This window comes from Zalophus californianus, chromosome 5 (genome assembly GCF_009762305.2).
Source record: "Zalophus californianus isolate mZalCal1 chromosome 5, mZalCal1.pri.v2, whole genome shotgun sequence".
In the NCBI taxonomy this organism is placed as follows: domain Eukaryota; kingdom Metazoa; phylum Chordata; class Mammalia; order Carnivora; family Otariidae; genus Zalophus; species Zalophus californianus.
Genome location: NC_045599.1, coordinates 145328205 through 145343922, shown reverse-complemented (window position 1 = coordinate 145343922; position 15718 = coordinate 145328205). Strand labels below are relative to the sequence as shown.

Sequence of the window (15718 nt, the reverse complement as noted above, 5' to 3'; positions counted from 1 at the left end):
ATTTGGCTAAAAGAATAACAGTGGAAGACTGTGGAAGTAATCCATAGTCTACTGACAATGGAGCAATTCCTCGCCATCAAAACCGTGCTCTGCCTCATGAGTAAAGATGGATTCTCTCATAGATCAAATTCCTGAGGCGTTCTTTTGTATCAGTCAAAACCCTTTAGATGCAAGGGACAATAATATGTGAAGAAAAAGCAACAAGCAAACAACAGCAGCTCCACTGGAGCCCAGGGATGTCCATAACCTACGAAGAGCAGGCTCAGAAGGAGCCCAGGGGCTCCTCTTTCCAGCTCCTGTCTCTGCTGCTCTCATCTCTGCCAAGGCCACTCTTGGCTTGGCTCCTCATCCTTCACCACCAGAGATAAATGTAGACCATTCTCTTTGGTTCCAAGCCCAAAAGGGCCAGGGAAGGGCTCTCAGGGGCTCTGCCTGGGTGAGGCGCCGCATCCTGGTGTGGTCACTGTCTCCAGAGCGCGGGATACTACGATGGGTCACCTTTGGAAAATCACCGTGATCATATGGCCTCAGAAAATGGCCGCTCCCATTAAAACCACATGGAAAGAGTATGGAGAAACATGATTTTTCAGAAGGAAAGGAGCTACTACTTTGGACACATGAACTCAGGGATGTTCACTGCATGCTCCTAGAGAATATCTTCATTTTTACATCCATAGTATTCATTTGTAGCAATTTTCCCCCACTCAGAGCAATGATTCACTGTTGTAAAATAAGTCTCTTTAAGTAACTTAAATTTGCATGCTGTCTCTTAAATTATGTGTGTGTGTGTGTGTGTGTGTGTGTGTGTGTGTTTTAAGTAAGCTCTACACCCAACATGGCGCTTGAACTCACAACCCTGAGATCAAGAGTTGCGTGCTTTACCCACTGAGCTGGCTGGGCACTCCCTGTCTCTTAAACTACATTTTAAGCTATTGGAGAACTAAGTAGGTTTTTAATTTTATTGAGAACTAGGTGTGAGCTGTGAGCAGGGAGCTCATCCTGCAAGAAGAGCTACACTGAACATACCCATGGTGGTGTCTTCTCAGCATCTGCGACCTGCTCACAGTCAGAGCAGTGCATTCTGCACTCGCCTTCCAGCTCAACAAGAAAAGTCACTGCTTGCCTTTCACCATTTCTACTTCCACCATGTTTTTATTCCTTTCAATAACCATCACTTTTATGCTGAGAATGTTTTATCCATAGACGAATGACCTCCGATGAATAAATATCTCTAATTTCACGGTGCAGATGAATAAACAATCCTGAATGCAACTGTCATTAACTTCAGATAGGACCTTTAAAAAACTATAAAAGGATTATATAAAAGTGTATCTGTCACTGAGAACATCTGTCTTCCCCATTATATGATCTCTGAAGTCTTGGTGCTTTGGTCTGAGTCTCATGCTCAGATCCCTGTTTTACATTAGAAGATGAATCAGAATCTGGGTCTTTCTTAAAAAGATCCTCATGGTTTTAACAGAAAGCAACCTTAGTTGTTTCTTTAACTTAACAGAGCAAAGCGGGATACACAGGGCCCCTAACAAGGGACATGGGGCGGCAGCTGGTTTTGTGAAGTTTAATTAAATTGTTGATTTTAGCAGAGTCCTAGAGAATTAGCATTTCACCTGCATGAGAGTCTTGACAGATTAAGCTATTGCGAAGAGAGAAGCAGGATCCCTGCAGAGCAGCAAAGATAAAGTAAGCAGGGATTAACCAGCTGCAGGGGACGGCAATGTTTCCTGGCTGGGGTCACGTGCTCTGCCGATACTCTGCCAAGCCTCCTGACCCGGGTTCAGCACCGTCTTGAGAGTCCTCCACTGGCACCTGCTGTCCTCTGAGACTAGCCGTCTAATCCTGAGAGCCACTTCTTCCCACAAACCCCTTCCCCTCTCAATTTCCCTTTAATATTATTTTTTTCAGTCATACCACATTTTCCCATTGTCCTGGGCTACAAATCTTGCAGTAACTGGTGACTGTCTTCTCCCTGTTATGTTGTCCCCACAAAGCAGCATGATTTCCTCCACGGATTTTCTCCTATCCATTGGCCTCAAGTTGCATCCTTCGCGTGGGTGTAGCTCATCACCTTCTGAGCTCCCCACGCCAATACCCACTACTTCCAGTCCATTACACAGTTATTTCCAGAGTAGTCTTCCTCAAACATTGCCTAGCACATGCCAGTTTTCTGCTCAAAGCCCTCAATAGTTTCCCACTGCCTTTAGGAAAAACAAATATTAAACTTAAAAAAACTTGGTCCTCCTCTACCGGTTCCAACCTGCCTCTCCAGATGAATCTCTTGAATTCCCTTGTGGCTGCTGTCAGGCGAGTCTATTCATTTTTTTTTTTTTCCTCAAAAAAACATCTCTAGTTTTATGACTTGTCAGCTTCCCAAACCTCCTAAATACCTGATAACTTGGGACAAAATTACCGGAACACCTGGTACAAAACAGGCAGTTGATAAATGTCTGTGGGATGAACGAAAGCATGTGTATGTAATACACAGACAAAACATCTGTTTTCTGATGGTTGGCAAAACCGTATCTTAATCCCATGTTTCTCCCCCGGTTTGAGGTTACAGTTTTTACTTGATAGACCAACCAGATATACAAACTTTCCCTAAATTAAAAAAAAAAAAATGCACACCCTGACTCCTCTTCCCTGCACCCACCACAGACCCTGCTCCTCCTTTTGAGTTTCTATCTTGGTTCATGGCCGCATGGCCTATCTAACCAGCCGTCCAAACAAGAAACCTGAGAATTAGTTCCAACTTCTCCTACTCGCCATTTAAGAGTTGTCTGCATTGCACCAGAACAACAAAACAACAACAGAAAAAATCTCCTATTTATTGCGGGTTTGCTAAATGTTATGGGTTGATGCAGATGTTGAAGTCCTGACCCCTAGAGTTCTTCAGAAGGTGCCCTTATGGGAAACAGAAGCCTTGCAAATGTAACTAGTTAAGACCAGGTCATCCTGGGCAGGGTGGGCCCCTCACCCAATATGACTGGGGTCCTTCTAATAATGGGGCAGTCGCACATGTGTATGCATAAGGGGGAGAATGTCACGTGCAATTTGGGGTTTGCTGTCACAAGCCAAGGAACTACCAGAACTCCTTGAGACACCTGCAGCAGATCCTCGCTGAGTACCTTCAGCAGGAGCATGACCTTGCCAACACCTCGACTACAGACTTCTAGCCTCCAGAACAGTGAGACAATGTATTTCTATTCCAGAACTGTGAGACAATGTATTTCTATTGGACAAGCTGCTCAGTCTGTGGTCCTCAGCTTTGGCAGCCCAAGCAAACTCGTAAGTGAAGTGTCGGCTAAGGGGCTAACACCCTTATCAGACCTATGGTCCTTGAATGCTCAGAGTAGCTATGGAGTCCTCCAGAGTTAGGGGTTCATACAGGTATGACCCCATGTTAAAGCTGTGAAAACAAAGCCTTAAAAAAATTAAGTACTTAAGGCCAACATCACCCAGATAATAAACAGCAGCACAAACCAAAGTGTCTGTGATCCTAAAACCCAAGTTCATAACCATTCTACTCATTTCCTCTGAAGGGCCTGTCCTGACACCTTTCCAGGCTGGGACATGGTCACACAGTTGGCTCTCACCCAGTTCCTGTGTGTGCTTCACTGTAGAGTTCAAGATATTCATTAAGGCACACTCTATGGAAAGAGAAACTTGAATAAAATAATTCATTTTATTTTAGATGAGACCATGTTTACAAAAAGTCCCAAAGGACCTTATTTTTATCTAATTTATCTGATGTGTTATTTAAAATAAAATGACTCATAAATAAATCTAACATGCTTGGCTGCACGCTTGGTACTATTTATTTCATAACACAAGCAGAGTATTACTATTGCTCGAAGAAATTAAAATTGTAGATCACGCTGTGCACAAATAAAAATTAAATTCTGAAAACATTTCTAAGTTTGTATTGATTCTTAATATGTAGTGTGCCACTGAGTGAAAAAGCAAGGCTCAAACATCTTGCTATTCAAAGAGGAACTATGTAAACTGAACGCAGAACATAACTGCCATTTTCTTTAAGCGTTAAGCAAAGGTAAACACCACACTCAAAGACATGGGTGGTGTTTGTAAAAAAAAATTTCTTTTCCTAGGGCAGTGTTGTGAATTGTTCTGTAAAATTCTCTTTGTACCCAAAGCAGTCATGGAACAGCACAGACCAGGGGTTTGTCCTTAAAGTTTGGTCCAGGAACCCCCAGACTCTTTCCAGACATTTATGATTTTCATAACAATACTAAAATGTTATTTGCACTTTCAATTCTGTTGGCATGGGCACTGAAGTTGAAGGAGCAGCGGTGGTTAAAACTGCTGGTCTTGGAAGGAATCAAGACAGTGAGATAAAACTGATCTCCCAGGCAGTATATTCTTCACTGTCACAAACTCACCCTTAAAAAAAAAAAAAAGGCCAGTTCCAATTAAGAATATCCTTCACTTAGCAGTAAAAAATTATTAAACTGATAAGAACAGATACTACACTTGATCTTAGCCAAGAGGCCGAGAAGCGATAGCAGTAAAAATTACTAATTTTATTAAAGCTTGGCCCTTGATTGCACATCTTTTTAGTATTCTGGGTGATAAAATGAAAACACACATAAAGCACTTATGCCTTCCAAGGTTCTCCTGGAAGAGTACTTGCGTGTGTGTTGAGTTGTGAAATGAACTACCTACCTTTTCATGGGGCACTAATTTTATTTGAAAGACTGACAGGGGCGCCTGAGCAGCTCAGTCAGTTAAGCATCTACCTTCGGCTCAGGTCATGATCCCGGGGTCCTGGGATCAAGTCTGCATTGGGCTCCTTGCTCAATGGGGAGCCAGCTTCTCCCTCTGCCTCTGCCTCTCCCCTGGGCTTGTGCGCTCCCTCTTTCTCTCACTCTCAAATAAATAAATAAAATCTTTAAAAAAATAAAAGACTGACAAACTATCGTCATTTAGGCTTGGGTATTTGCAGGCATTTTCTCAAGGCCAACGGTGGGCAAAATGAGCTTCTTTCTTCAAGGAAAATGACAATATTTGCTGCCAGTGATAAAGTTTCAACTTTCATGAAAAACATGAGAAGATGGGAAAACTTGTATCTAAAAATCTCCTGGTACTTGAAGACTTTCTGATGAGGTTGTTGGTAACACTGACAAATCTGACTTTATAGAGTGAATTTAAAAATATATCATATAATGAAATATATCAACATGTAGAATATCTGCATAACTCAGCACAATATACGCTAACATCACATGAGGGTGAAAGATCTACTCAAAGCATTCAAAATCTATTCAAGACAGAGCAACAGATTTTAAGCAACACACCTCAGGAAGCTCACTGCTATATTTTTATTTCAACTAAGCTTTAAGAAACTACAACTTACAGAGTTTTGTGTCATATAAAAGAATATCCACAATTATCCAAAAAGCTATGAAAATACGCCTCCTTCTTTTTCCAACGACATATGTGTATGAGGCCAGATTTTCTTCATATACTTCAAACAAAATATTTTACAACAGGCTGAACAAAGAAGCAGGTATGAGAATGCAGTTGTCCTCCATTAAGCTAGACATGAGAGGTTTGCAACGTTATAAAAGAATCCTGTATGTGGAACAATGGTTTATTTTTATCGTTTTAATTGAAGTCTATTTGACACACAGTTTCATCAGTTTTAGGTATACAACATAGTGATTGGATCAGCTGATACTTTATGCTAAACTCGCAAGTGTAGCTACCATCAAAATAGTTATTTTAAATGAAATATTTTTATCAATAGATAATGGGTTTGTTATGACTTTAAAAGTAATTCTTCATGAATATATTAAATTAAATATTTAAACACTTTTCAATTGTAACATCGATACAGTAACTATGGAGAGATGTAACTCATATAGACAGTAACTCTGCGATCTTCTATGACTATTAAGCATGCGAGGAGAGGGTGGGAGACCAACGAAGTTGAGAACCCTTGTCCCAGGGGATTCGAGTGGGAGGGCGGGGACGAGGAAATGATAGGCCCCAGTAGGCATGAGTCTGAATTTTACCCCCGGATGCAGAAATGTATTCCATCTGCCATCATCTAACAAGTGTCCCAAGGATCACATTTTTCGTTATTCTCATCTCAAAATTCACAGTGATAACTGAGAGTAAATGAAAACTCCATTGTCCTCAGGTGACGATACCAATTAGCACCTTAGCTGCTGGACAAGTTAGCTAATAAACTACATCGGCAGCGGGCACAGCCCCATAGTGCTCCCTGTGTTCACTTTCTCCAAATGACACCACATTTCAAAGCCAGCAAATTTTACATAAGGAATTAGGCTTAACTGTAACCGCATCCAGTCATCAAAACTTCATGCCTTGCCACAAGTGTGACAATTTTTAAATTATAATGAAATCCTCGGGAAATGGATGGTTGTCTTTTGTTTCACAATTAGATGCTGAAGCTTGGAAATTAATGTGTACGTCTGGAAAGTAAAATTCTTTTTCTCCTAAACCCTTCATGCTTTCCAAAAAAAAAAAAAAAAAAAGGTCTAAATAATTGGATCATCGCTCATTTAGTTATGTCTCTCACTGAGCTAGTCCTATTAATTCTATGATCCTGGTTTCTGGCAATTGTATCTACAAACATGTTCCTTAAAAGGAACTTTTCCATTGCTTATGCATGATGGGCACAGTCAGTATAGAAGATGTGCTTCAGGGCATGGACTAGGACCTTGAACCCAAGCCTCACCACACAATCCAGGTGCTGCTCAGCAGGTTACACATACACCTGGGCCTCAGTTTTCTCAGCTGTGAAATGGAGCTAACGATAGACTTCACAGTGTTTTGTGAGAATTACAGTGAGTTGTATGTGGTTAACACTTTAGAACAATGCCTGGGTTACTAGAATCCACTTGATAAATGTATTTACTTGGGTCATCTTCCTATCACCAGTGCATAGAAACTCTTGTGATACAAATGTATATATGCTCACCCTAGATATGAGTTGTTCTATTAGTGAACAAAATGATAGCAACACGTGTAAGCTAGCTCCCAGTCAACGCTTTTAATTGTCTTTCTACTTGTCTCTTTTCTTAACTTATTATCTACAGTTGAACCTTGAACAATGTTGGGGCTAGGGGTGCCAACCTCCACCATTGAAAATCCATGCATAAGTTTTGACTTAACTGGAAACTTAACTACTAATAGCCTACTGCTGACTAGAAGCCTTACCCAACACATAAACAATCGATCAATGCATGTTTTGAATGCTATATGTATCATATATTGTATTCTCACAATAAAGGAAGCTAGAGGAAATTGAGAAAATCACAAGGAAAATACATTTACAGTCCCGTACTGTGTTTATCGAAAAAAAAAAAATCTGCCTAGAAGTGGACCCGCGCAGCTCAAACCCATGTTGTTCAAGGGCCAACTGTATTTTGTTTACCCACCAATTCCTAGGGTTTGGACTTTTCTGCACTGTTTTGTCTAAATGTACCATTTCATTATTCAACTTAGGAAAGCTTTGCTACCATTTGTATATTTATCATTTGCAAGCGTATTCCAAGCTCTTCTCATATATTTGGTCTCAACAAGCTAGGACCTCGATACCATCACCCCCATTTTGCAGTTGAAGAAGATGAGGCTTAACAAGGTGAAGTCACAAAGCTTCAAGCAGCAGAATGGAGACAGAACGTGAATTTTTTTTTTTTTACTCCCAATTCCACACAAGCCAAAGAAGCATGTTGTGTCCCTTGTTCACCTGGAATTCAAATTTAACTGGACATCCAGAATTTTACCTGGCAGCCCTAGCGCTGCCCCACTCTCTGCTGGGCAGCTCCTCTTCTCAGACGCCCAACACCTCTCCCATCCCCACAGGAGGCAGGCCTGGAGATGGAGAGCGGGAAGGGACACTGTCCTCAGATAGGGGGTCAGCAGCATAATCTCCCCGTGAGGTCAGAGAAAGCAAAAGATGCTGGTGGTGGAGAAGAAAACAAGTCAACAGGAACTCACATCTTAGTATACGGACCTCCCACACCTGTTCCTTCAGCTAGGGTCCAGCAAACAGAAACTGCTTTGGTCCTCTCCACTGGAGTGGCCAAAAAGAACTGGGAGAAAAACACAACAGATTCCGCAGCGTGTGGTTCCAAGATTATGCGGGGACTGTGGACCGCGAAGAGTTTGTATCATTTTAAAAATTTAACACAAACAACCATAAGTGCCTTGTTTTTAAAGGAATTCCTCAAACGTTATGATCTTTCCCTCTTTTTGCTCTTGTTCAATACCACAAAAAATATAAAGCACTTTTTTTTTCCCGACAGAAGAAATCATGATACTTCTAAACACTTACTCTTTGCTCAGCACTATAATAAAGGACAGTTTGCAGAAGAACAGGGAGTGGGTTAAAACACTTTTGTTTTAATCCTAAATTGTACATTTTTAATATTAAAATCACATCCACGTCCACTGGAAGCCTTACCCTTTTCTGCGCTCCCCCTCGTACCCTAGGGACAAAGCAAGAATTCCGTTTTGGAAACTCAACTGTCCTAGATTTTTCTATCATCTTTCAATTTCATAAACTGAAGAATGGGGGAGAAGGGGATGAACCCAGAAATGAAGCTAAGAGGCTGCCACAGTGGTGGTGGGGGGCCACTAGCTGACGTGGAGGTGCAGTTGACCACGGATGTAATGGATCCAAGGGACAGCTGGAGGGGAGAGCTGAACAAATGAATGTTCTCGATCAGCAGGCGCATGTGAATTAAAGAATGGCCTCTTTGCCTCAGCTCCTCTTTCTTTGATCCAAGCTGCTGGATGTCTACTTCTACAGTGCGACTGATATCACCCTGCCTGCAAGAGAACACCCACATTTCCTAGAGTGATAATCTCTCAAACCTCGGCAATGCCCTCCAGCTTCCCGGTCCCTCCCTGTCCCGGCCACACCACAGTTAGTCACGTAACCCTCCTCGGAGCGGCACTTTGCTGCCACCACCGACCATCTCTCTCACTCAGTGCCTGCTGGGACCACTGTCCCTCCTCTCTCCCAGCCACGTCTACTCACCCTTCAAGGCTGGGTGGCAATATCTGATCTGGAGCCATTCTGATCCCCCAGTTTCCTCTTTTCTCCAGCAGCGTATTTTCTCAAGAGTATATAAACTGATGAGGTAAGGCACTGGGGCCTCGCAACCAGTCCCATAACATGAGTGTGAGAACGCAACATATACAGTTATCGTATTCTCTATTTTTCCTGCCCTCATTTTCTGCACCAGATCAGAGGCTGAATCGATGTTCCACCCATGTTGTTAGGGCATCTTTTAGGAAGGCTATTAGGAAAATAGGCTCCTTGGGCCAGCATGGGGCGGATTCAGGGATGTCTGTTTTCCTATAGTCATTTTCTAATTGAAAACGTATCCAGAATCATCATCTCATCTGTTGGATTAAGACTCGAGTTATTTGTCATTCAGTTGCCTTGGAAACTGAAAGAATTTAGCTTTCTTGATCTGCTATCTTTTCAGAATGCGCGGGTTCACTTGGACCCCGGAAGGCAAGGCCCGGCTATCTTTAAATTGGATGAGTGTGCTTTTATATCCACATGCATGCACAGGATTGCATGATGCTTTGACCTTTTACCATATTGCTGAGTCAAAATGCCGAAATACCTCAAAGCTTTTGGCTTGCATTGTGCCAAATGAAAGGCACGGAGAACTAAGTCTGATCTTCAATTCATACCGTCGAGTCTTCCGTCCTTGGTGACAACTCCCACATTCTGCTTTGAAACTGAAGAGTGCCACCTTCACTGGGGACCCATTTCCCTTTTGGACGCCACTCCAGGAGACGGCTCATAGTCTCAGGGTGGGCTCACCTCTGAAGCCTGGAAGCAGGCTTTGACCAATGGACTGGGAGACACACACGGATGTGACTGCTGTCCCCTGAGGAGGCCACATGCTAGTTAAATGAGGCTACTTTGCTCAAAGTGAGATCTCGAAACTCCTTTTCTGAACTGCCTTCCAGAGTCCTATATCAGGGCCCTGGATCAAATGAGTCTTCACTGCTAGAGTAACTCTTTCCACATCCTACATTCGAGTGTTTTTAAGCCTTTTTTTTTTCTCTGCTTTGGAGTCAGTAATGATGTGGGAGATCAGAGGCCTACACCCCCGATCACACCCAAATCGCAAAGGGCTGTGTCTATGTGTGCCCATGTGTGTGCATGTGTGTGTTCACGGGTACGTAACACAAAGGAAAGTGGCCAACTGGTGGGGGCAACCTGCTGGAAGGGAAACCCTCTTATTCCCAGCATGAGACAGACCATGTGAGACCCACTTTTAGAACAGATGTGCCGTCAAAAAAAAAAAAAAAAAAAAGAGGGGCCAAGGGGCTGAGGGAAGCTCAACTAGTTGAACACTGTCTATATTTTTAAATATGTTCTTACTGACAACAATTTGCATTATATTAATTCATTGTTTAAGGGGATCATTTTATGCTCATTTTAACTAGTGCTCACCAAACAATTTTCTAGGGAAAAAAATCGTGATTCCATAGAAGACATCAGTAGTTTGGTTTGCTTATATAAAAAAAGATGTGAATTATAGAAGATTTTTCAGAATAAAGAAAATGTATTCCTTTTAAGTATATTCATTACACTGGATTCAGAGTGCTGCCTATTAAAAGCCTTGTTTTAATTACTGTACAGATGTGTAATTAGCGTTTTAAATTGTATGCCTAAGCAACATTACCCTCTGCTTAGATTACAATCACATTTTCTTTTTTTAAGAAAGTTGTCAGTCTACTGCGTTTACAAACCTCCTCATAACTTATCACATATTGGTTTAGAAGCAGGGGTCAGCAAACTGCCAGACAGTAAACATCTTAGGCTCTGCAAGACAGCCTCTCACAATTACTCCTTCCTCTGTTGCGGTGCAAGAGCAGCCGTGGGCAATACATACACAAATGAGCGTGGCTGTGTCACAATAAAACTTTATTTTAAAAACAGGCTGTGGGCTGGACCTGACCTGGAGTTTGTAGTTTGCTAATCCCAATTTAGGGAATGTAGGCTCTCTTGTCCCCAGGACCCTTTAATTACAAACTTAAAATTAGTGATGGACTACATGTGATGTGAAGGCTATGTTACTTTTAAAAATATGTGTTGGTCTCACTTTTATTTTGAAAAAAAAAAACGTACATTCATTCAAGGCAAAAGTAATCAGAAGTAATTAGTATTGATGCCAATCCAGCCAACATTTGTAATTGCTTAGACCTTTCCATTTGGATGTACCAGTCTGTTCGTATCTCTCTTTATTAACAAATATTCGAGCCCTTCCAGTGGGCTAGGACCTGGGTTGGGGTGTGGCTGGACCAAAATAAATCAAACTAACTCCTACTGGGGCTCCGAGTGCTTTCATTGCCTTCTTCACAATAACCCCAGCCCTGAGCCAGGCCCGGTGCCTAGGAGGTGTTCAAAACGTCTTTGTTGATTGACTGAATCACTACATCATATCTGACACCTCTAAAGTGAATCCTTCTCTTCCCCTCAAACTTAATTTCTCCTTCTGCCTTCATTGCTTCTATTTATAACATTGTTTTCTCAGGTTTAAAACCCCAAAGTCATCTTTTGTGACAGCTCATGGATCCATCCCTTCACTCCATCCTACACGTTATAATCACTGTAATCTTCCTACAACTCAGTTCTGATTCTGTCAGTCCTTGCTCATAACACCTGCAGAGTCAGTCTTCACTGTCACAAGCAAAGCCCACTGCTCTTCGATGTGGAAAGCATGCACCGGGCCCAGACTTCCCTGTCCTCTCTCTCTCTGACTTTCCCCTGTGACTGTTCCTTACAGGGTCCCTCTCATGCCCCTCCTACCCTCTGACACACACACACACACACACACACACACACACACACACACACACACACACACACACACACACAAATCCTCCCACACTACGCTGGACGATTCGCCTTTTTCACAGGCTTGGAGTATTTGATAAATGAATTTCAACTCCATTTCAAAACACCAGTACAATCAACACCAGTACAATCAACTTCACCCTACCTCCTCGTGGAGAGTGACCGCACCCTATTAGTGCCTGTGGTTTACAGCTCCTCTGTCCTTCTCACGTGGTACTGCGGCAGGCTGGAATCTACACACTGTTGATTCTTGGTGCAGAAATGTGACTCCCTTTTTCCTCTAAACAAGCTCCCATTTGTCCCAGAGCTTCTACTTGCTGGGACTGAAACTTTCTTCCACCTTGTTCAGAGTCTAGTGCTTTTCCTGTTAGAGTCAGCTCTGTCCCCGCCCCCCCCCCCAGGAGGAAAGTCCTCATGTTGTTCAGAGCATCCTCTCCCTGAGCAGAACCTGGGTCATCAGTAGGAAGCAGGGCTTGTGTCTCGCTGGCCTTGGCAGGCTCCCAGAGCTTCACAGTGCTCAGGTCAAGAGCAGTCCAAGCAATAAGGTTCACAACCCTCTCAGCCTTCCTGGTCCTGAGACCCTCTTCCAAGTGTCTGATACACTTGCCCTTCTGCAGGAATGCTGTGGAAATATCTGGAAGTCCTGTAAGCTGAGGGGACATGGAGGCCCCTTGCTGCCGTGCAGCTTTCCTGCTCAGCAGCTTGGGTCCCCCCCACCCCCCACCGAATTCCATATGGGAGCAGCCACCAACCCCTTCCTGGGGTTTTCATGTCTCAACTCCTACCTGCTCTGGCTGAATCTTGGGGGATGGAGCCTCCTGGGCACTTTCATGGAGGGGAGCAAACAGCAAGCAAACCCCAGACTCATCCCCTCTGAATCTCTCAACTTTCTGATTCCTGCTCCATCTTTACGCCTCTTTTGAAAATTCAGGAAATCTGCTCTTGGGCTCTCTCCAGATTCCTGACTGCTCTCTGGTCCATCTCCAAGCTGTGGTTTGGGGACCCCACGAGTGTTCTTTGCCTACCTACATCACAGCCTGGCTTTTTAAAAGCAAAGAATCCTGCTGGCATACCCAAATCCACTAACTATTTTTAAATGTCGGTTTGACACTTAAAGCCGAGCAATGAGCTCCTCGTTCCATTCCGGCTCCCCCCCCCACTCCTCACCGAAGAAACAAATGTCTTGGCCGTTATGGGGAAAGAGGCAAGCAGTGTGTGCCTGGCAGGGCTGCTAGATAAAATGCAAGATAGGACAACCCAGTTAAATGTGAATTTCATATAAATGATGGATCGATTTCTAGTATATGTCCAAAATATTACCTGGATCTACCTACAATTATCCTCTCTGTCTCCTGCACAGAGATTTTTAATCCTTCTTCTGGGGGCATTCCCACCAGCATTAAAACATGCCGTAAAATCTCTTATTTGAAATAAAAGAACAAGAACACACACACAAACACTCTCGACCCCATGCCTCCCTATAGGTATTGTCCCATTTTCTTTTCTTTGCCCTCCCTTAGAGCAGAATTCCTAGAAATGCCTATAATGATAATAATATCAATAATTATAGCAAACACCTATATAATGCCAGGCACTGTTTTAAGTATTTTGCATATATTAACTTAATTATCCCACGCAGAAATCCTATAAGTGATCATAATGAAGTAAGGACTGTTATTATCCTCATTTTATATTTGACCAAACAGAATCACAAGGAGATGAAATGACCAGTTCAAGGCCATGCCAGCCAGGACCCAGAGGAGCTGAGGACTGCACCAAGGTAGCTCACATACTCTCAACTGCACACTCAACCGTCTCTCTGAATTTCATCTTTACTTGATGTCTGTGTTCCTCTGTATTTTGGTGAATCCAAGAAATGAGAATCCAAGAAATCAGCATCCCGTGTGCCCTTCCCCTACACCCCATGCTGCAAAACCAAATGGTTGATTTTTTTATCATAATAAAAAAAATAAAGAAAAAAACAAACAACAACAACAACAACAAAAAATCAAATGGTTGTTTCTTGGTCCTCATCATACTGGTCTCGCCAGCAGCACGAGGCACTCAGGATTACTTTCTCTTCCCTTAGCTACTTTCTTCTCTTGCCTTCCAGAACACAGCACTCTCCTGGGTCTCCTTCTTCACTCTGGGCAACGCCTCAGGGTTTTCTTGGTTGGATTCTCTTCTCAAAACTTTTACAAGCTGAGAGCTGGCTCGCGTACATCTCCTCTGGCTTGCCAGGAGAGTCTCTCGTCTCTTGGGATTTACATGCTGATGACTCCCCAAGTTTTCTCTCCCCATCCAACCTATCTCCTGAGCTCCAATTTCACATCTCCATTTGGCTATAAAGTAGTATCTCGAAACGGACATAACCTAAACTGCTTCCACCTGTCTGTCGCCCCTGCCTCCCAACCTAATGATCTCCTGGAATTTCCCATCTCAGCAAGTAGAACTCTTGTTCTTCTCAGCCACTCAGGACAAAAACCACTCCAGTCGTCCTCACCTTCTCCGTTTTCTAAAACCCCAAATTCAGTTCATCAGCAAATCCAACAGATTCCACCTTCAATAAACTATAGTTCGTATCCGTCAGCCAGGTTTGTGCCTCGGGACTCTTGCACTCCCTGTCCCTCCAGCTCAAAGACTCTTTCTTCTCCCAGATACCTGCTGGATGACACCACCTCTTATTTCGGCCTCTATTCAAACGTCACTTCCACAGAAAGTCTTTCCCCCACCACCTTGTGTGAAGTAGCAAACCTCTTCGTTCTCAATCTCCTGATCTCAGTTTATTTCCTTCAGAACATTCTCTCTACTTGTATTTCTTGTTTAATGTCCCTTTCCCCAGACTACTACGTAAGCTCTAGCAGAACAGAAACTGTTTATTTTCCAATACCTGGAACAATGCCAGGCCCGTGGTTGATGCTTGATAAGTATCTGTCAAATAAAGACAGTGAAGTACTTACACTGTGATTCCGTGTGATAAACCACATTTTTAAGAGTATGCAAAATAAATCTTTATAAATTAAAACGTATTTTCAATGGACATGCTATTTAAAGGTAATCCTGCCAGGCCATTTGCAAATTATTTTTGTGTGACAAATCACAGAGTAAGCCCACAGTTATATTTAATTTCTCATTATTTGGGTTTTCTTCAATTGATGATCAGAATATTTTAGTGTATCATATTTTACTCTGATATGGGTAGTGTGTGTCCTACTTCCACTAAGCTGTCAGGTCTGCAGCCCCAGAAACTGAAGCTGCTTGTGCGCGTGTGCGTGCGCGCACACACACACACACACACGCACACACAGACACACGGACACATGTGCGCACACACACACGCACGCATGCACGCAGACCCATGCATGCACACACACACACACGTGCACGCACAGACACACGCACGCACAGACACACATGCACGCATACGCGCAGACACATGCACGCATGCATGCACAGACACGCACGCACACACATGCACGCATGCACGCGCACACACACATGCGCGCACGCACACACGCATGCACACACAAACACACATTCATGCATGCACACACAGACACACACGCACGCTGCCCTCCCTGATCCTTCAGAGCACTAATCGCTTTCAAAATGGCTAGCACTGTTCTGCACGGAGTTGATATTCAAGCCCCTCAGTCACAGGCCTTGCTGAATCACAGTCCACTTACAAGAGTGGCACAGTCCACTTACAAGAGAAGCAAATTTCAAAAGGAGGCTACATTCATGTTCAAATAAATTTTATGCAACTCTTTTTTTCTTTGGTTTTGTAAATTCAGTTGACAGGTTTGGGCAGGAAAAGAGTTTTGG

General features: G+C 43.1%; 1 protein-coding gene and 1 non-coding gene across 5 annotated transcripts in view; both read right to left on the bottom strand.

Moving 5' to 3' along the window:
• The window catches only part of CTNND2 (catenin delta 2), a 904171-nt gene that overhangs the window by 304912 nt on the left and 583541 nt on the right, over positions 1-15718 (bottom strand). The gene's annotated exons all lie outside the window — the stretch shown is intronic.
• On the bottom strand, positions 4336-4533 carry LOC113930099. Its single transcript, XR_003522464.1, has one exon. It is a non-coding gene; the product is annotated as a U2 spliceosomal RNA (small nuclear RNA).